A 20,759-nucleotide genomic window follows, 5' to 3' on the forward strand; every position below is an offset into this window, starting at 1 on the left:
ACTACGCAGACGTGCCCCGGGAGGAGGACCTCCCAAGACACCCACATGACGTGCCAGCAGCCCGCCACAGCATGCCGAACCCCGATTTGGGCCCCAGGAGTCAACATTGGGAGCCCAGAGCACACCAGCGATATCCAGCGCCCTCTGAGACACACCGTGGGTCAGAGTCAGAGGATGACGCGCCGTACCGTGAGTCAGGGCTCCGTGTACGTCAAATTGAATCGCTAGCTAAAGACATAGAAGGCTTTGATACTAACACCGGTGAATCCAATGTCGACGATTATCTCAGGGAGATAGAACGTTGTCTGCTTGATCTTCCAGCACCCTCTTCAAGGGAAAAGCTCAAGCTAATTTGGAAAACCACATCTAGAACGGTGCACGGTTTCATGGAAACTCTACCACCTGACATTCGTGATCGGTACTCCTCGCTCTGCCGAGTGTTGAGAGATGAATACGCCACGTATGCAGACTCTGCGTCTGCTACAATGGGGGCCTTCTCCATCAAACACGGGAGAAACGAACCCCCCAGAGAGTATTATCGCCGACTCAAAAGTGCTTATTTCCAAGGTCGAAACGGCCCTGGGCTCGAGGAAGACCCTGCCTTCAGATCCCTGTTCATTCACAACCTGCACGAGTGTGTTCGCTCCGAAGTCTCAATGTATTGTCGGATGAAAAAACTGACAACTCAGGAGATTAGGAGATACGCTCAACAGGCTTGGGAAGCCGGCGGAAAGCCCCAAAAGCCTGACGCACATCACCGCATCATGCACCTAGCTCCCAACGCCGAGCCGCGTTTGGAGCTTGAAGGCACAGAAGCTCCACCCACTAAGCCAAAATCTGCTAAACCTAGACCTGCTAAACCGCGAGAGCAGTCCCAATCTCCTCAACAGGGGAAGGGGGGTGCTGATTGGCCGCCTAGGTCTGGACAATCAGACAGGAAGTGGCCCAACCAAAACCAACGGCAGGCAGGTCGGAACAGTGGAAGGTTTAAGGAGCGCCGCCCACAGGTAGGTCCCAAACACAAGTCCGCAGGTGAGTACTTGACCAAAGCCGACCTCCAGGAGATGTTTCAGCAGTTCCTAGCTAAACAGAAGGAACAGCTGAGATCTGCAGAAGAAACCCCTGCACCAAAGTCGTCTTCTAAGAAGCCAGACCCAGAGCCAACGTCAGCATGACTAGGCGTGGCTCAACCCCCCAGCGTGGCCAGGACCTACCTGATCAGCTGGGGAAACACTACTGGTAGATCACAGGAGTCTCCTGAAATCTACCCCCCAGAGAAACCTGATACTAAGTTTCTGAAGTTCCTTGGTGACTTAACAAACCATGATCATGCTCGCCGTTTGTACTGTAGCACCAACGTAGGTGGATGCATACAGGTTGATGCTCTGCTGGTTACCGGCTCAGAAATCACCCTGATGTGCTCCACGCTGTTCCATCGCGTGTCTGACACCATGCGGTCGCTCGGGAAACCAGTCCAGGTAGAACCCTGTAACCTGAAAATCACCAGCTACACCCAGACCCGGGAGTGTATCACTCACCGGGCGTGGCTGGACATCACCTTCCAAGACATGACTCTGGTTCACCCGTTTTATGTCTGCCAGCTAGACACTGAACCACTTCTCATTGGGCAGGACCTGCTTGAACGTCTAGCTCCCCTCATCGACTGCCAGAAGGGTCAACTTTGGGCCCAGGTGGACACACCTAAGCCCTGGAACCCGGATAGCAGCCGACCATCCTCCATTCTTGAAGTCAGCCTAAGTGAGCCGCAAAACCCTTGTTCCAAGGTCATGCCCCTCCCTACGGCTCCCACAGACGATGACCGCCTGCAAAGGCACGAAACCGCTCCTGGAACTCCTCTCCGCACACATTCATCTTTTCTCTGCTCGCTGAAGAACGTCAGCCTGCAGCCATATGCACCACACATAGTTGGTGGTCTTACCATCAACTGCACCCACATCTCAGATGCTCGCCTTGCTCTTTGGTCAGAAAAGTCAGCCATCAGCCAGCAGACGTTTGAACACCTGCGTCAGAAGGACCCCCTTCTGGTCAGCGTGACATGTAGCCATCGGCTCTTGTCACCTACTTGGCCGCAGAGGCTCCTGAAAGTGCCAGAGGTCTGCTCTCTGACTATCCAACTTGGAGCAAGACAGCTCACACATACATTCAGCATCATACCACAGCTTGATCCACCTGCACTCATCGGAGCAGATCTGCTGGTTCGACTCGGTGCCCAGCTGGACACTTGCAATCAAGTCCTTTGGGCCCGAGCCACACCATCCTCTGAGCCTCGCTCAGAAGGCCCTGAACACTTGCTGTCCGGTCAGACCATTCCACAGGCCTGCCGTGCAGTGGTTGAGGCCAGCACGGTTCTGCCCCCACTGGTCAAAGGAGTGCCTGTTCGTCTGACTCTGATGAAGCATCAGAAGCTGCCAGGCACACAGGCCTTCTTCAGCCATCACCACACTTCTTGGAGCTCAACTTAGCCGTCTGTGGCACGCCACTCTTGGAGCTGAACAATCGTTCTGCGTACTTGTTGGTCGAAAATCCGACCCAGAGTCCTATCCACATGCCGGCAGGAAAGCCCTTGGGCATGCTGATAGATAGCTCATTCCATGACTTCGAACTTTCAGTCCCCGTGATCGGACAACTTCCGTTGTTCTTGAACGACAGACAGGTTGGTGCAGACACATTCAGTACTTTCCCCTCACAAATGATTACCATCAAGCGGCATGAAGCCCTTCCTGAGGAACCCATTTGCAGTGCAACCTTAGATACTGACGGCGGTCAGTGTCTAACGGTTTTTGCAATAAATACTCAACCCTCTGAGTCACCGGTTGAAAGCCCGGAACACCAGAGACCCTCCTCCTCTGAACCTTATGACGGCTTCGAGGCCGAAGTCAGCCAGCAGCTTGACAAAGCGGATGCGCTGGAGTCAGAGGAGCAGAGAGCAGAGCTTAGAAGCCTGTTCTATGAGTTTCAGTCCATCTTATCCAGGGACTCCCTGGACTGTGGACTCACAAACCTGCACACGGTTCGCATTCCGACGAACCCGAATGCCCCTCCTACTTTTGTACGTCAGTACAAGATTCCCCTCGCTGCTTATGAGTCGATCCAGGAGATCCTCGATCAGCTGAAGGAGAAAAACATCATCAGAGAGTGTAACTCCACTTACAACTCTCCCATCTGGCCGGTTCTGAAACCGACTGGGAAATGGCGTCTCACCATAGACTATCGTGCACTGAACAAACAAGTACCTCTCTCCAGGTGGCCTATGATCCATTTAGATCAGGAGCTAGCCAGAGTCAGAGATGCTCGTTTCTTCTCTACGGTTGACGTAGCCAACGGCTTCTGGACCATGAAGGTTGAGCCGGCGGACCAGTATAAACTGGCTTTCTCCCTTGGAAATCGCCAATATACTTGGAACCGCTGCCCCTTTGGCTACTCTAACTCACCTGCCGAGTTCAACATTTTCCTCCACAAAGCCATGTCAGATGCTGCTTCCAGAGGGAACCTCATATATGTCGATGACATCTTGATGAGGAGTCGAACCTTCGAGGAGCACCTGGCCGAACTCCGTCACGTGCTGCAACAGCTCGCTGACGCCGGAGCTAAATTGGCAATTCTCAAGGGACAGTGGTGTCGAACCAAAGTGGAGTATGTTGGACTGCTGGTTGGCCCTAATGGAGTCGAGCCCCAAGCGGGACGCATTAGAGCCATTCAGGACATCAAAGCCCCAGCTAATCTGACTGAACTCAGGAGCTTCCTCGGAGTCTGCAACTACTCCAGGCAGTTCATTGAGGAGTACGCTGAAACAGCAAGGCCCCTCACTGAGCTGCTTCGGAATGACACACCTTTCGTGTGGGACAGACCCCAAGAACTCTCCTTCCAGTTCCTAAAACAGAAGTTGGCGTCCGCACCCTGTCTGGCTTACCCAGACAAGGATAAAGAGTTCTACATAGAGGCTACTTTCTCCTCTCACTGCCTGAGCGCTGCTTTGAAGCAGAAACACGATCAGGACATGAGAGTTGTGGCATACGCCAGCAAGCCTCTGAGCAAGGTGGAACTCCAGTTCTCAGACTGCGAGAGAGCTCTCCTCTCTACAGTCTGGGCCGTCGAACACTTTCGTAGTTACATCGGTGGACAGAAAGTGATCATTGAAACGTGTCATCAGCCTGTCACCTTCCTAAACAGCCAGCGTCTGCGCGAAGGAAGAGTGTCAAACAGCCGCATTGCGACGTGGATGATGGTGCTCCAAGGATACAACATTGAGGTCAAGTATGGTCAGAACACCAAGCTAGCGCTAGGACAAGGGCTAGCAGGCTGCCAGCACTGTGACTCTGACTCCGTCTTGGGCCCCCTGGACACACCTGCCGCAGTCTACCCAACCGCATCCAATTATCGCTACTTTGATGAGAATGTTTGCCAAGGGCTTCCGAAAGTTTACACTGATGGATGCGCCTACCTTCACGAAGGCCAGCTCCGTGCCGGGGTTGGAGTCGTTTGGGTGGACTGTGACACTAAGCAACCAAATCACTACCGGTTGGGCCAAAAGTCTAGTCAGTACGCCGAAATTGCTGCAGTGTTGATAACCCTCCAGCAGGCGGCAGCCTTGGACATCACTCAAATCGTCCTTTGCTCTGATTCAAACTACGCTAGACACAGCTTCATTTCTCACTTCCCCATGTGGAAGGAGAACCACATGAAAAACGCCAGGAACAGAGACGTGAAACACTCGGAGCTATTCCTAGCGTGTGATCTGCTCACCACCGAGAAAGGCATAATGGTCTACTGGAAAAAGGTCAAAGGTCACTCCAGGACCCTAGGTCCGGAGAAAGATGGTAATGACGAAGCGGACCGCCTTGCTAAGCTCGGTGCTGACCAGGGAACCTGTTGGGAATTCAAAGACGAGTGGCTTCCACCCAAGGCCATTCACGAGGTCTGCGCGATTACTCGTCGCCATGCTAAACAGGCAGACGAACCTCGGACCGTTGGGGTACCCGTGTTTCTAGGCAGAAAACCACATGACGCGGACCTAGTCACCATGCAGGAACAAGATCCTGACCTGAAGCTCATCCGCGAGCTTCTCCAAAAGGGCCCGATGCCTGAACAACCATCACCACCTACTGGCGCAAGCCGAGATTTGGTAACCCTGCATCGTCAACTCGCGCACCTGAAACTACAAAACGATTTGTTAGTTTACATGCGTGACGATCACAGCCCACCGCGCTGGGTTGTTCCACTCGACCACAAAGGAGTGATGCTTGCCTACGCCCACGACACTCCGGTTGGAGGTCACCGCGGAGCAAAAGCTACCCTCGCGTCACTGACAGAAGTAGCATATTGGCCGTCGATGTCCAAGGACGTACACAGCTATGTCCAAGGCTGCCTCATCTGTGCCCAGTTTCAACCCTCCCAGCCGCTTGCTAGAGCACCACTGCAACGCAGGGGAATAACCTTCCCTTGGTCCCACCTGCAGATCGACTGGGTTGGACCGGTTCCCAAATCGGCAAGAGGAAACAAATATATGCTAACTGTAACTTGCAGTTTCACAAAGTGGGGTGAGTGCCTTCCAGCGCCAAACGATACAGCCGTCACAACCGCTGTACTGCTGATTAACCACGTTTTCAGTCGATGGGGACTTCCACTCTGCATTGACTCTGACCGGGGAACTCATTTCACATCCAGTGTAATGACATCCCTGTTTGAACTTCTGGGAGTGGAAGTGAGATTCCACCTCCCCTATCACCCACAGTCATCCGGACAGGTCGAACGGATGAACCGCACGGTCGTCTCTATGCTCAAAAAGTACATCTGCTCCACTGGGAAGGACTGGGACGTCAAGCTCCCTCTGGTCCTGATGGCCATACGGTCCACTCCCCAGCGATCCACGGGGGTTACGCCCTTTGAGATGATGACCGGCAGACTGATGACCCTACCACTGCACCTCCTGTATCACCCAGAGGATGTCAGTGTTGCCACTGCCTATACCGCTCATCAGTATGTGGCAGACTTGAAAACACATCTCAGAGCTACGTTCGCGCACGCTCAGAAGAAACTGGAGACCAACGTAGAAGGCGCTAAAGCCTACTACGACCAAAAGACAACCAGCCGCGAATACGAGGTGGGTGACAAAGTATTCTACTTTCGGTTCGCCCAACCGGCACGCAAAGCTAAGAAGTTCCTGCCCTGCTGGTCAGGACCATTTGAGATCGTGGCAAAACTCTCTCCAGTTGCATACAGGTTACGCATCACCAAAGCGAGACAGGAGCCTGTCTACAAATGGGTGCATGCGAACCAAATCAAACCCTACGTCAAACCATCCCCGCGGGTACAGAGACCAGACTCCCCGCAGGAGGTAGACGTAGTCTCTACATAGTTCTATGCATGGAAATGGAAAGGGGGGAAAGTGCACGTTTAACCCACTAACATGTACTAACTGACAAAGAACCAGCCCCCCCCCCCCCCCCCCCCCCCCCCCCCCCCCCCCCGCCGTCACTTTCACTAACCAAGAGAAACTCCTCCTAGACCTCTAACAGGATGTACTCACTAAAACCTTACAGGGTACTCATGTTACTGTCAACCTACATTCTGCTCTGATTAATGAATCTCTACGTGCAATCAAGACTTTGTCTGAAACCATACATCAGGATATTGTGTACACACGAGTGGTGAGAGATTTGATGCAGGACCTGCTCAGGGAAGTAAGTTCCACGCTGACAGCTTGGTTGAAAGTCGTATTTCCCCGTACTTACCCCTCTACTGTGCACCTTTCATAAATCCACCTAGCGTACAGCCTAGGTAGTGCAATGCCCATTCACGTTGATGCAGACAATTAGAACTCGGTTTCCTGTTACATGTTCCCATAATTGTGACACCTCACATCTATAGGTTTAAGTCGATGCTAAACTTTGGTATTTGAAAGGACGGTAGGCATTTCCACTTTGAACTAGAAACCTGGCACTCCATCATCTCAACCTCGAACAGCATGACTCGGAGATTGAGATCATGGACGCTTCCCAGGGTTATAACTTTGCCCTCGATTTAGAAATTGACCAACAATTACTGATTGAAGGAACCAAATTTGTTAAGTTCACACAAACCCCGCGTGAACTTACTTTGACGCCCAAGACGCTACATTGACACAGATTATACGACCTTAATCTGCACATTGGTCGCCCTGGGGATGGGATGGCTCATCACGGCCGTGATTGCTTATTCCGCCTACAGGCGTGTTAAGAAAGTCCAAGATAAGATGCACTTGCTCACCTAAGGTGTGCCTCGTGACCGCGTTTGGGGAGACTCCAAGCGCGAATGTACCACACCTGTCTAAAGGGGGTGAGCAACATTTTCTTTGTTATTCTGTAACCCTAAGAGTAGTTCTCATTTTAGTCTACCTCACATATTTATCTGAGTGTTGCAGTATGTCACATTCTTTATAAGCTACACACTGAATGTATGACCTAAGAATGTATTTTATGAGACCTCAAGGTTGCTATGAATTTTCTTGGATGTTATATGTTTTTTTTTTTTTGGGTTTTCTGTATTTTTGTTTCGTACTTGGTCACATATTAACTAGTGGTTATGTGCCGGCCCAGCTCAGTCTGTCAATGACTCTGTCTGACGCACCAGCACATTGTAGTACCTCTTAGTTTTATGGTCCTTGTTTTAGCCCAAAGACTGTCCTGATCCACCCTTTGGACCAAAAAGGGGGGAATCTTGGGATCACATAGGTCAATGCGCGTTTGCGAACTATGGACCTCGTACATCACCGCGTGCTCCATAAACTGAACTGTATGGCCGGCGGTGAGACGCCTTTGTGTCCCCTCATGGAGTTAACCGCCCACCGACCTTCTTCCTCCTACACTACTACCTCTCGCATGGACGACATCATCATTGCGTACCACCTGCGTGAGTGGCTTCTTCTCGTTATGCGCGTTGGGGACTATCCCGTTTCCTATCCTCTTTTGTTTTGTGCCTGACCAGGATCCAAGACAAAGACAAAGACAAAGGCGTCCAAGGAGACCAACGTCCTAAGGGACAAACCCACCTGTGCTTCCGACAATCAAGTCGACCTACGTTCATGAGGAACAAACCCATCTGTGCTTCCGACGATCGAGCTTTGGGCGCGATCCCCGAAACCAAAAGGGGGAATGTTGAGGGTCTGACCTCATGAGGAAATTACTATGCAGTGATTTTCTCCAAAATGACTGTGCTTAAATTGCTCTGAAAAGCAAATAATCACATCAGCGCCAAGAAACTTCATTTCCCATGATGCTTTGCACACGGAAGCATTGTGATGACGTCACCGCCTAATACCAGAAACACGATATGCGGGAGGCGGGAGCTTGGACAGCTTTCCCGCGACTTCAAAGACTATAAATCATCAGGAAAGACAAAGGAACCTCGTTCTTTTGCCCAGGATACCTGGCGGTAAGGACACGCTTGTCGAACGCTCCGACAACTTGAGCACGCGGAAGCTCTAAGTGCCCAAGTTGAGCCCACGGAACTGCTGGAAACTACACTCCAACTCCATCGGGACCTGACTGGGAAAGAGCGGAGCTCCATCCAGCTCTCAGAGACGCTGTAAGTTGTCAAACTCAGCACAAAAGAAACTTCGTTCTCTTTGTGTCCAGCCCGTGGAGAAACACTCGTGGAGGTAAACAACGGAGAAAGCATCAAACCGACGGACGACGCCAAACTGCGGAGAAAACGGAGAACCGTCAAATCAAACAGCTGGGGACGCCTTGCTGCTCTGGTGATCAGAAAACTCATTTCTCTCTCTCCTTTTCTTCTCCCGTTTCCTCTATAGTCCAGAATAAGCAATAAAACTGCGCTATTGCTTAAAAGTAGCTTCGTGTCTTCCTCTTTCGCTCCCAATTCGTCCTTCGGGTCATTTTGAAAGAATAAACTGCTTATTAATCATTGTTTGGTATCTTTAAATGTTTTGGCCATGGCCAGGCTGATAAACTAAAAGATATTAACTTGTGATTAATCTTTTGTGTTGTTTCATGATCCTTTGAAATGTTTTGAGTGATTTAAGGTTAAGTTACTACTGATTCTAAGCCACTAAGTGTTCGGGAAAGTTGAAAACTTTACACATCCAGGTCTCCTGTGGGATGCGAGGGGAGGGGAAGAGCCCCACACACACTCACAGCTCACTCCCCCCACCTACTCTGGGGAAACAAAGACCCATTCATCTCACACACACACATACATACACACAAAACACCTTGAACATTATTTTGAATATACATCCTTTTATTATATCACATGGTTATTAGTCATTTATGCCACTGTTTATTCATTTGACAAATTGTTAATTAAACGTTATAAAATTCAGATTTTCGTCTCCAGTAGCTTTGTTGTGTCGAAGAGAAGTCTCTGCTCCAAGGATTCTACGAACTTCAAGAAAGACTGATAAGAGTTTTGGAATCAATTTTTCCCCGGTTAAAGGGGAATGGTGCCCCGTATATCTAAGAATATCTTAATTAATTAATAAATCAGTAAATAATTACATATTTACAGAATTTATTGAAGAATCCAAAAGTAAGTTGAAGCTTACTAATTGTTCGCTCCTAATAACCCCAACATGGTTTTTAAATGGCACCCAGAATTATGTTGCACGAAGCACAATTTCACATCATTCTGGGTCCATTTGTGTGAAAACAAGGTCCAATCAGGCTGAAACGCTACAAGAAGGTAGAATCTATTGAGTTGTAAGTGATCTGAACGTTTCAAGATGATCGCACATTCCTATAGGGGGTAAAACCATGTCCCAAAGGTCACCGGGCCTGGTGTCACTTTAAAGAAGTAGTCCAGTTACACCTTTGTTGGCTTATAACTTGGCTTCTGAATGTCCTAGAGAGGTTAGGTTTGTTTTAGTGTACTCCAATCAACAGCCCCTACAACCACAAAAAGGAATGGAGTCATTAGCACTTATGGTTTGTAAATGGCACCCAGAATTATGTTGCACGAAGCACAATTTCACATCATTCTGGGTTCATTTGTGTGAAAACAAGGTCCAATCAGGCTGAAACGTTACAGGAAGGTAGAATCTATTGAGTTGTAAGTGATCTGAACGTTTCATGATGATAGCACTTTCCTAAGGGGGTCAAACCATGTCCCAAAGGTCACCGGATCTGGTGTCACTTTAAAGAAGTAGTCCAGTTACACATTTGTGGGCTTATAACTTGGCTTCTGAATGTCCTAGAGAGGCCAGGTTTGTTTTATTGTACTCCAATCAACCGCCCCTACAACCACAAAAAGGAATGGAGTCATTAGCACTTATGGTTTGTAAATGGCACCCAGAATTATGTTGCACGAAGCACAATTTCACATCATTCTGGGTTCATTTGTGTGAAAACAAGGTCCAATCAGGCTGAAACGGTACAAGAAGGTAGAATCTATTGAGTTGTAAGTGATCTGAACGTTTCATGATGATAGCACTTTCCTAAGGGGTCAAACCATGTCCCAAAGGTCAACGGATCTGATGTCAATTTAAAGAAGTAGTCCACTTAGACCATTGTGGGCTTATAACTTGGCTTCTGAATATCCTAGAGAGATCAGGTTTGTTTTAGTGTACTCCAATCAACATCCCCTACAACCTCAAAAAGGAATGGAGTCATTAGCACTTATGGTTTGTAAATGGCACCCAGAATTATGTTGCACGAAGCACAATTTCACATCATTCTGGGTTCATTTGGGTGAAAACAAGGTCCAATCAGGCAGAAACGTTACAGGAAGGTAGAATCTATTGAGTTGTAAGTGATCTGAACGTTTCATGATGATAGCACTTTCCTAAGGGGGTCAAACCATGTCCCAAAGGTCACCAGCCCTGGTGTCACTTTAAAGAAGTAGTCCAGTTACACCTTTGTGGGCTTATAACTTGGCTTCTGAATGTCCTAGAGAGATCAGGTTTGTTTTAGTGTACTCCAATCAACAGCCCCTACAACCACAAAAAGGAATGGAGTCATTAGCACTTATGGTTTTTAAATGGCACCCAGAATTATGTTGCACGAAGCACAATTTCACATCATTCTGGGTTCATTTGTGTGAAAACAAGGTCCAATCAGGCTGAAACGTTACAGGAAGGTAGAATCTATTGAGTTGTAAGTGATCTGAACGTTTCATGATGATAGCACTTTCCTAAGGGGGTCAAACCATGTCCCAAAGGTCACCGAATCTGGTGTCAATTTAAAGAAGTAGTCCATTTACACATTTGTGGGCTAATAACTTGGCTTCTGAATGTCCTAGAGAGATCAGGTTTGTTTTAGTGTACTCCAATTAACAACCCCTACAACCACAAAAAGGAATGGAGTCATTAGCACTTATGGTTTTTAAATGGCACCCAGAATTATGTTGCACGAAGCACAATTTCACATCATTCTGGGTTCATTTGTGTGAAAACAAGGTCCAATCAGGCTGAAACGTTACAAGAAGGTAGAATCTATTGAGTTGTAAGTGATCTGAACGTTTCATGATGATCGCACATTCCTATAGGGGGTAAAACCATGTCCCAAAGGTCACCAGGCCTGGTGTCACTTTAAAGAAGTAGTCCAGTTACACATTTGTGGGCTTATAACTTGGCTTCTGAATGTCCTAGAGAGATCAGGTTTGTTTTAGTGTACTCCAATCACCAGCCCCTACAACCACAAAAAGGAATGGAGTCATTAGCACTTATGGTTTGTAAATGGCACCCAGAATTATGTTGCACGAAGCACAATTTCACATCATTCTGGGTCCATTTGTGTGAAAACAAGGTCCAATCAGGCTGAAACGTTGCAAGAAGGTAGAATCTATTGAGTTGTAAGTGATCCAAATGTTTCATGATGATCGCACATTCCTATAGGGGGTAAAACCATGTCCCAAAGGTCACCAGGCCTGGTGTCACTTTAAAGAAGTAGTCCAGTTACACATTTGTGGGCTTATAACTTGGCTTCTGAATGTCCTAGAGAGATCAGTTTTTTTTAGTGTACTCCAATCAACGGCCCCTACAACCACAAAAAGGAATGGAGTCATTAGCACTTATGGTTTGTAAATGGCACCCAGAATTATGTTGCACGAAGCACAATTTCACATCATTCTGGGTCCATTTGTGTGAAAACAAGGTCCAATCAGGCTGAAACGTTACAAGAAGGTAGAATCTATTGAGTTGTAAGTGATCTGAACGTTTCGTCATGATCGAACATTCCTATAGGGGATCAAACCATTTCCCAAAGGTCACCGGGCCTGGTTTCACTTTAAAGAAGTAGTCCAGTTACACCTTTGTGGGCTTATAACTTGGCTTCTGAATATCATAGAGAGGTCAGGTTTGTTTTAGAATATTCCAATTAACAGCGCCCATTACCATATAAAGGAATGGCGTCATTAGCACTTATGGTTTTTAAATGGCACCCAGAATTATGTTGCACGAAGCACAATTTCACATCATTCTGGGTTCATTTGTGTGAAAACAAGGTCCAATCAGGCTGAAACGTTACAAGAAGGTAGAATCTATTGAGTTGTAAGTGATCTGAACATTTCATGATGATCGCACATTCCTATAGGGGGTCAAACCATGTCCCAAAGGTCACTGGGCCTGGTGTCACTTTAAAGAAGTAGTCCAGTTACACCTTTGTGGGCTTATAACTTGGCTTCTGAATATCCTAGAGAGGTCAGGTTTGTTTTAGAGTACTCCAATTAACAGCCCCCATTACCATAAAAAGGAATGGAGTCATTAGCGCTTATGGTTTTTAAATGGCACCCAGAATTATGTTGCACGAAGCACAATTTCACATCATTCTGGGTTCATTTGTGTGAAAACAAGGTCCAATCAGGCTGAAACGTTACAAGAAGGTAGAATCTATTGAGTTGTAAGTGATCTGAACGTTTCATGATGAAAGCACTTTCCTAAGGGGGTCAAACCATGTCCCAAAGGTCACCGGATCTGGTGTCAATTTAAAGAAGTAGTCCAGTTACACATTTGTGGGCTTATAACTTGGCTTCTGAATGTCCTAGAGAGGTCAGGCTTGTTTTAGTGTACTCCAATCAACAGCCCCTACAACCACAAAAAGGAATGGAGTCATTGGCACTTATGGTTTGTAAATGGCAACCAGAATTATGTTGCACAAAGCACAATTTCACATCATTCTGGGTCCATTTGTGTGAAAACAAGGTCCAATCAGGCTGAAACGTTACAAGAAGGTAGAATCTATTGAGTTGTAAGTGATCTGAACGTTTCATGATGATTGCATATTCCTATAGGGGGTCAAACCATGTCCCAAAGGTCACCGGCTCTGGTGTCACTTTAAAGAAGTAGTCCAGTTACACCTTTGTGGGCTTATAACTTGGCTTCTGAATGTCCTAGAGAGGTCAGGTTTGTTTTAGTGTACTCCAATCAACAGCCCCTACAACCACAAAAAGGAATGGAGTCATTAGCACTTATGGTTTTTAAATGGCACCCAGAATTATGTTGCACGAAGCACAATTTCACATCATTCTGGGTTCATTTGTGTGATAACAAGGTCCAATCAGGCAGAAACGTTACAGGAAGGTAGAATCTATTGAGTTGTAAGTGATCTGAACGTTTCATGATGATAGCCCTTTCCTAAGGGGGTCAAACCATGTCCCAAAGGTCACCGGGCCTGGTGTCACTTTAAAGAAGTAGTCCAGTTACACGTTTGTGGGCTTATAACTTGGCTTCTGAATGTCCTAGAGAGATCAGGTTTGTTTTAATGTACTCCAATCAACAGCCCCTACAACCACAAAAAGGAATGGAGTCATTAGCACTTATGGTTTTTAAATGGCACCCAGAATTATGTTGCACGAAGCACAATTTCACATCATTCTGGGTTCATTTGTGTGAAAACAAGGTCCAATCAGGCTGAAACTTTACAGGAAGGTAGAATATATTGAGTTGTAAGTGATCTGAACGTTTCATGATGAAAGCACTTTCCTAAGGGGGTCAAACCATGTCCAAAAGGTCACCGGATCTGGTGTCAATTTAAAGAAGTAGTCCAGTTACACATTTGTGGGCTTATAACTTGGCTTCTGAATGTCCTAGAGAGGTCAGGCTTGTTTTAGTGTACTCCAATCAACAGCCCCTACAACCACAAAAAGGAATGGAGTCATTGGCACTTATGGTTTGTAAATGGCAACCAGAATTATGTTGCACGAAGCACAATTTCACATCATTCTGGGTCCATTTGTGTGAAAACAAGGTCCAATCAGGCTGAAACGTTACAAGAAGGTAGAATCTATTGAGTTGTAAGTGATCTGAACGTTTCATGATGATTGCATATTCCTATAGGGGGTCAAACCATGTCCCAAAGGTCACCGGCTCTGGTGTCACTTTAAAGAAGTAGTCCAGTTACACCTTTGTGGGCTTATAACTTGGCTTCTGAATGTCCTAGAGAGGTCAGGTTTGTTTTAGTGTGTACTCCAATCAACAGCCCCTACAACCACAAAAAGGAATGGAGTCATTAGCACTTATGGTTTTTAAATGGCACCCTGAATTATGTTGCACGAAGCACAATTTCACATCATTCTGGGTTCATTTGTGTGATGACAAGGTCCAATCAGGCAGAAACGTTACAGGAAGGTAGAATCTAATGAGTTGTAAGTGATCTGAACGTTTCATGATGATAGCACTTTCCTAAGGGGGTCAAACCATGTCCCAAAGGTCACCGGATCTGGTGTCAATTTAAAGAAGTAGTCCATTTACACATTTGTGGGCTAATAACTTGGCTTCTGAATGTCCTAGAGAGATCAGGTTTGTTTTAGTGTACTCCAATTAACAGCCCCTACAACCACAAAAAGGAATGGAGTCATTAGCACTTATGGTTTTTAAATGGCACCCAGAATTATGTTGCACGAAGCACAATTTCACATCATTCTGGGTCCATTTGTGTGAAAACAAGGTCCAATCAGGCTGAAACGTTACAAGAAGGTAGAATCTATTGAGTTGTAAGTGATCTGAACGTTTCATGATGATTGCATATTCCTATAGGGGGTCAAACCATGTCCCAAAGGTCACCGGCTCTGGTGTCACTTTAAAGAAGTAGTCCAGTTACACCTTTGTGGGCTTATAACTTGGCTTCTGAATGTCCTAGAGAGGTCAGGTTTGTTTTAGTGTGTACTCCAATCAACAGCCCCTACAACCACAAAAAGGAATGGAGTCATTAGCACTTATGGTTTTTAAATGGCACCCTGAATTATGTTGCACGAAGCACAATTTCACATCATTCTGGGTTCATTTGTGTGATAACAAGGTCCAATCAGGCAGAAACGTTACAGGAAGGTAGAATCTATTGAGTTGTAAGTGATCTGAACGTTTCATGATGATAGCACTTTCCTAAGGGGGTCAAACCATGTCCCAAAGGTCACCGGATCTGGTGTCAATTTAAAGAAGTAGTCCATTTACACATTTGTGGGCTAATAACTTGGCTTCTGAATGTCCTAGAGAGATCAGGTTTGTTTTAGTGTACTCCAATTAACAGCCCCTACAACCACAAAAAGGAATGGAGTCATTAGCACTTATGGTTTTTAAATGGCACCCAGAATTATGTTGCACGAAGCACAATTTCACATCATTCTGGGTCCATTTGTGTGAAAACAAGGTCCAATCAGGCTGAAACGTTACAAGAAGGTAGAATCTATTGAGTTGTAAGTGATCTGAACGTTTCATGATGATCGCACATTCCTATAGGGGGTAAAACCATGTCCCAAAGGTCACCAGGCCTGGTGTCACTTTAAAGAAGTAGTCCAGTTACACATTTGTGGGCTTATAACTTGGCTTCTGAATGTCCTAGAGAGATCAGGTTTGTTTTAGTGTACTCCAATCAACAGCCCCTACAACCACAAAAAGGAATGGAGTCATTAGCACTTATGGTTTGTAAATGGCACCCAGAATTATGTTGCACGAAGCACAATTTCACATCATTCTGGGTCCATTTGTGTGAAAACAAGGTCCAATCAGGCTGAAACGTTACAAGAAGGTAGAATCTATTGAGTTGTAAGTTATCCAAATGTTTCATGATGATCGCACATTCCTATAGGGGGTAAAACCATGTCCCAAAGGTCACCAGGCCTGGTGTCACTTTAAAGAAGTAGTCCAGTTACACATTTGTGGGCTTATAACTTGGCTTCTGAATGTCCTAGAGAGATCAGTTTTTTTTAGAATACTCCAATTAACAGCCCCCATTACCATATAAAGGAATGGCGTCATTAGCACTTATGGTTTTTAAATGGCACCCAGAATTATGTTGCACGAAGCACAATTTCACATCATTCTGGGTTCATTTGTGTGAAAACAAGGTCCAATCAGGCTGAAACGTTACAAGAAGGTAGAATCTATTGAGTTGTAAGTGATCTGAACATTTCATGATGATCGCACATTCCTATAGGGGGTCAAACCATGTCCCAAAGGTCACTGGGCCTGGTGTCACTTTAAAGAAGTAGTCCAGTTACACCTTTGTGGGCTTATAACTTGGCTTCTGAATATCCTAGAGAGGTCAGGTTTGTTTTAGAGTACTCCAATTAACAGCCCCCATTACCATAAAAAGGAATGGAGTCATTAGCGCTTATGGTTTTTAAATGGCACCAAGAATTATGTTGCACGAAGCACAATTTCACATCATTCTGGGTTCATTTGTGTGAAAACAAGGTCCAATCAGGCTGAAACTTTACAGGAAGGTAGAATATATTGAGTTGTAAGTGATCTGAACGTTTCATGATGAAAGCACTTTCCTAAGGGGGTCAAACCATGTCCCAAAGGTCACCGGATCTGGTGTCAATTTAAAGAAGTAGTCCAGTTACACATTTGTGGGCTTATAACTTGGCTTCTGAATGTCCTAGAGAGGTCAGGCTTGTTTTAGTGTACTCCAATCAACAGCCCCTACAACCACAAAAAGGAATGGAGTCATTGGCACTTATGGTTTGTAAATGGCAACCAGAATTATGTTGCACAAAGCACAATTTCACATCATTCTGGGTCCATTTGTGTGAAAACAAGGTCCAATCAGGCTGAAACGTTACAAGAAGGTAGAATCTATTGAGTTGTAAGTGATCTGAACGTTTCATGATGATTGCATATTCCTATAGGGGGTCAAACCATGTCCCAAAGGTCACCGGCTCTGGTGTCACTTTAAAGAAGTAGTCCAGTTACACCTTTGTGGGCTTATAACTTGGCTTCTGAATGTCCTAGAGAGGTCAGGTTTGTTTTAGTGTACTCCAATCAACAGCCCCTACAACCACAAAAAGGAATGGAGTCATTAGCACTTATGGTTTTTAAATGGCACCCAGAATTATGTTGCACGAAGCACAATTTCACATCATTCTGGGTTCATTTGTGTGATAACAAGGTCCAATCAGGCAGAAACGTTACAGGAAGGTAGAATCTATTGAGTTGTAAGTGATCTGAACGTTTCATGATGATAGCCCTTTCCTAAGGGGGTCAAACCATGTCCCAAAGGTCACCGGGCCTGGTGTCACTTTAAAGAAGTAGTCCAGTTACACATTTGTGGGCTTATAACTTGGCTTCTGAATGTCCTAGAGAGATCAGGTTTGTTTTAGTGTACTCCAATCACCAGCCCCTACAACCACAAAAAGGAATGGAGTCATTAGCACTTATGGTTTGTAAATGGCACCCAGAATTATGTTGCACGAAGCACAATTTCACATCATTCTGGGTCCATTTGTGTGAAAACAAGGTCCAATCAGGCTGAAACGTTGCAAGAAGGTAGAATCTATTGAGTTGTAAGTGATCCAAATGTTTCATGATGATCGCACATTCCTATAGGGGGTAAAACCATGTCCCAAAGGTCACCAGGCCTGGTGTCACTTTAAAGAAGTAGTCCAGTTACACATTTGTGGGCTTATAACTTGGCTTCTGAATGTCCTAGAGAGATCAGTTTTTTTTAGTGTACTCCAATCAACGGCCCCTACAACCACAAAAAGGAATGGAGTCATTAGCACTTATGGTTTGTAAATGGCACCCAGAATTATGTTGCACGAAGCACAATTTCACATCATTCTGGGTCCATTTGTGTGAAAACAAGGTCCAATCAGGCTGAAACGTTACAAGAAGGTAGAATCTATTGAGTTGTAAGTGATCTGAACGTTTCGTCATGATCGAACATTCCTATAGGGGATCAAACCATGTCCCAAAGGTCACCGGGCCTGGTTTCACTTTAAAGAAGTAGTCCAGTTACACCTTTGTGGGCTTATAACTTGGCTTCTGAATATCATAGAGAGGTCAGGTTTGTTTTATAATATTCCAATTAACAGTGCCCATTACCATATAAAGGAATGGCGTCATTAGCACTTATGGTTTTTAAATGGCACCCAGAATTATGTTGCACGAAGCACAATTTCACATCATTCTGGGTTCATTTGTGTGAAAACAAGGTCCAATCAGGCTGAAACGTTACAAGAAGGTAGAATCTATTGAGTTGTAAGTGATCTGAACATTTCATGATGATCGCACATTCCTATAGGGGGTCAAACCATGTCCCAAAGGTCACTGGGCCTGGTGTCACTTTAAAGAAGTAGTCCAGTTACACCTTTGTGGGCTTATAACTTGGCTTCTGAATATCCTAGAGAGGTCAGGTTTGTTTTAGAGTACTCCAATTAACAGCCCCCATTACCATAAAAAGGAATGGAGTCATTAGCGCTTATGGTTTTTAAATGGCACCCAGAATTATGTTGCACGAAGCACAATTTCACATCATTCTGGGTTCATTTGTGTGAAAACAAGGTCCAATCAGGCTGAAACGTTACAAGAAGGTAGAATCTATTGAGTTGTAAGTGATCTGAACGTTTCATGATGAAAGCACTTTCCTAAGGGGGTCAAACCATGTCCCAAAGGTCACCGGATCTGGTGTCAATTTAAAGAAGTAGTCCAGTTACACATTTGTGGGCTTATAACTTGGCTTCTGAATGTCCTAGAGAGGTCAGGCTTGTTTTAGTGTACTCCAATCAACAGCCCCTACAACCACAAAAAGGAATGGAGTCATTGGCACTTATGGTTTGTAAATGGCAACCAGAATTATGTTGCACAAAGCACAATTTCACATCATTCTGGGTCCATTTGTGTGAAAACAAGGTCCAATCAGGCTGAAACGTTACAAGAAGGTAGAATCTATTGAGTTGTAAGTGATCTGAACGTTTCATGATGATTGCATATTCCTATAGGGGGTCAAACCATGTCCCAAAGGTCACCGGCTCTGGTGTCACTTTAAAGAAGTAGTCCAGTTACACCTTTGTGGGCTTATAACTTGGCTTCTGAATGTCCTAGAGAGGTCAGGTTTGTTTTAGTGTACTCCAATCAACAGCCCCTACAACCACAAAAAGGAATGGAGTCATTAGCACTTATGGTTTTTAAATGGCACCCAGAATTATGTTGCACGAAGCACAATTTCACATCATTCTGGGTTCATTTGTGTGATAACAAGGTCCAATCAGGCAGAAACGTTACAGGAAGGTAGAATCTATTGCGTTGTAAGTGATCTGAACGTTTCATGATGATAGCCCTTTCCTAAGGGGGTCAAACCATGTCCCAAAGGTCACCGGGCCTGGTGTCACTTTAAAGAAGTAGTCCAGTTACACGTTTGTGGGCTTATAACTTGGCTTCTGAATGTCCTAGAGAGATCAGGTTTGTTTTAATGTACTCCAATCAACAGCCCCTACAACCACAAAAAGGAATGGAGTCATTAGCACTTATGGTTTTTAAATGGCACCCAGAATTATGTTGCACGAAGCACAATTTCACATCATTCTGGGTTCATTTGTGTGAAAACAAGGTCCAATCAGGCTTAAACTTTACAGGAAGGTAGAATATATTGAGTTGTAAGTGATCTGAACGTTTCATGATGAAAGCACTTTCCTAAGGGGGTCAAACCATGTCCCAAAGGTCACCGGATCTGGTGTCAATTTAAAGAAGTAGTCCAGTTACACATTTGTGGGCTTATAACTTGGCTTCTGAATGTCCTAGAGAGGTCAGGCTTGTTTTAGTGTACTCCAATCAACAGCCCCTACAACCACAAAAAGGAATGGAGTCATTGGCACTTATGGTTTGTAAATGGCAACCAGAATTATGTTGCACGAAGCACAATTTCACATCATTCTGGGTCCATTTGTGTGAAAACAAGGTCCAATCAGGCTGAAACGTTACAAGAAGGTAGAATCTATTGAGTTGTAAGTGATCTGAACGTTTCATGATGATTGCATATTCCTATAGGGGGTCAAACCATGTCCCAAAGGTCACCGGCTCTGGTGTCACTTTAAAGAAGTAGTCCAGTTACACCTTTGTGGGCTTATAACTTGGCTTCTGAATGTCCTAGAGAGGTCAGGTTTGTTTTAGTGTGTACTCCAATCAACAGCCCCTACAACCACAAAAAGGAATGGAGTCATTAGCACTTATGGTTTTTAAATGGCACCCTGAATTATGTTGCACGAAGCACAATTTCACATCATTCTGGGTTCATTTGTGTGATAACAAGGTCCAATCAGGCAGAAACGTTACAGGAAGGTAGAATCTATTGAGTTGTAAGTGATCTGAACGTTTCATGATGATAGCACTTTCCTAAGGGGGTCAAACCATGTCCCAAAGGTCACCGGATCTGGTGTCAATTTAAAGAAGTAGTCCATTTACACATTTGTGGGCTAATAACTTGGCTTCTGAATGTCCTAGAGAGATCAGGTTTGTTTTAGTGTACTCCAATTAACAGCCCCTACAACCACAAAAAGGAATGGAGTCATTAGCACTTATGGTTTTTAAATGG

The sequence above is a fragment of the Nothobranchius furzeri genome, unplaced genomic scaffold (genome assembly GCF_043380555.1).
Source record: "Nothobranchius furzeri strain GRZ-AD unplaced genomic scaffold, NfurGRZ-RIMD1 Scf020, whole genome shotgun sequence".
NCBI lineage: Eukaryota > Metazoa > Chordata > Actinopteri > Cyprinodontiformes > Nothobranchiidae > Nothobranchius > Nothobranchius furzeri.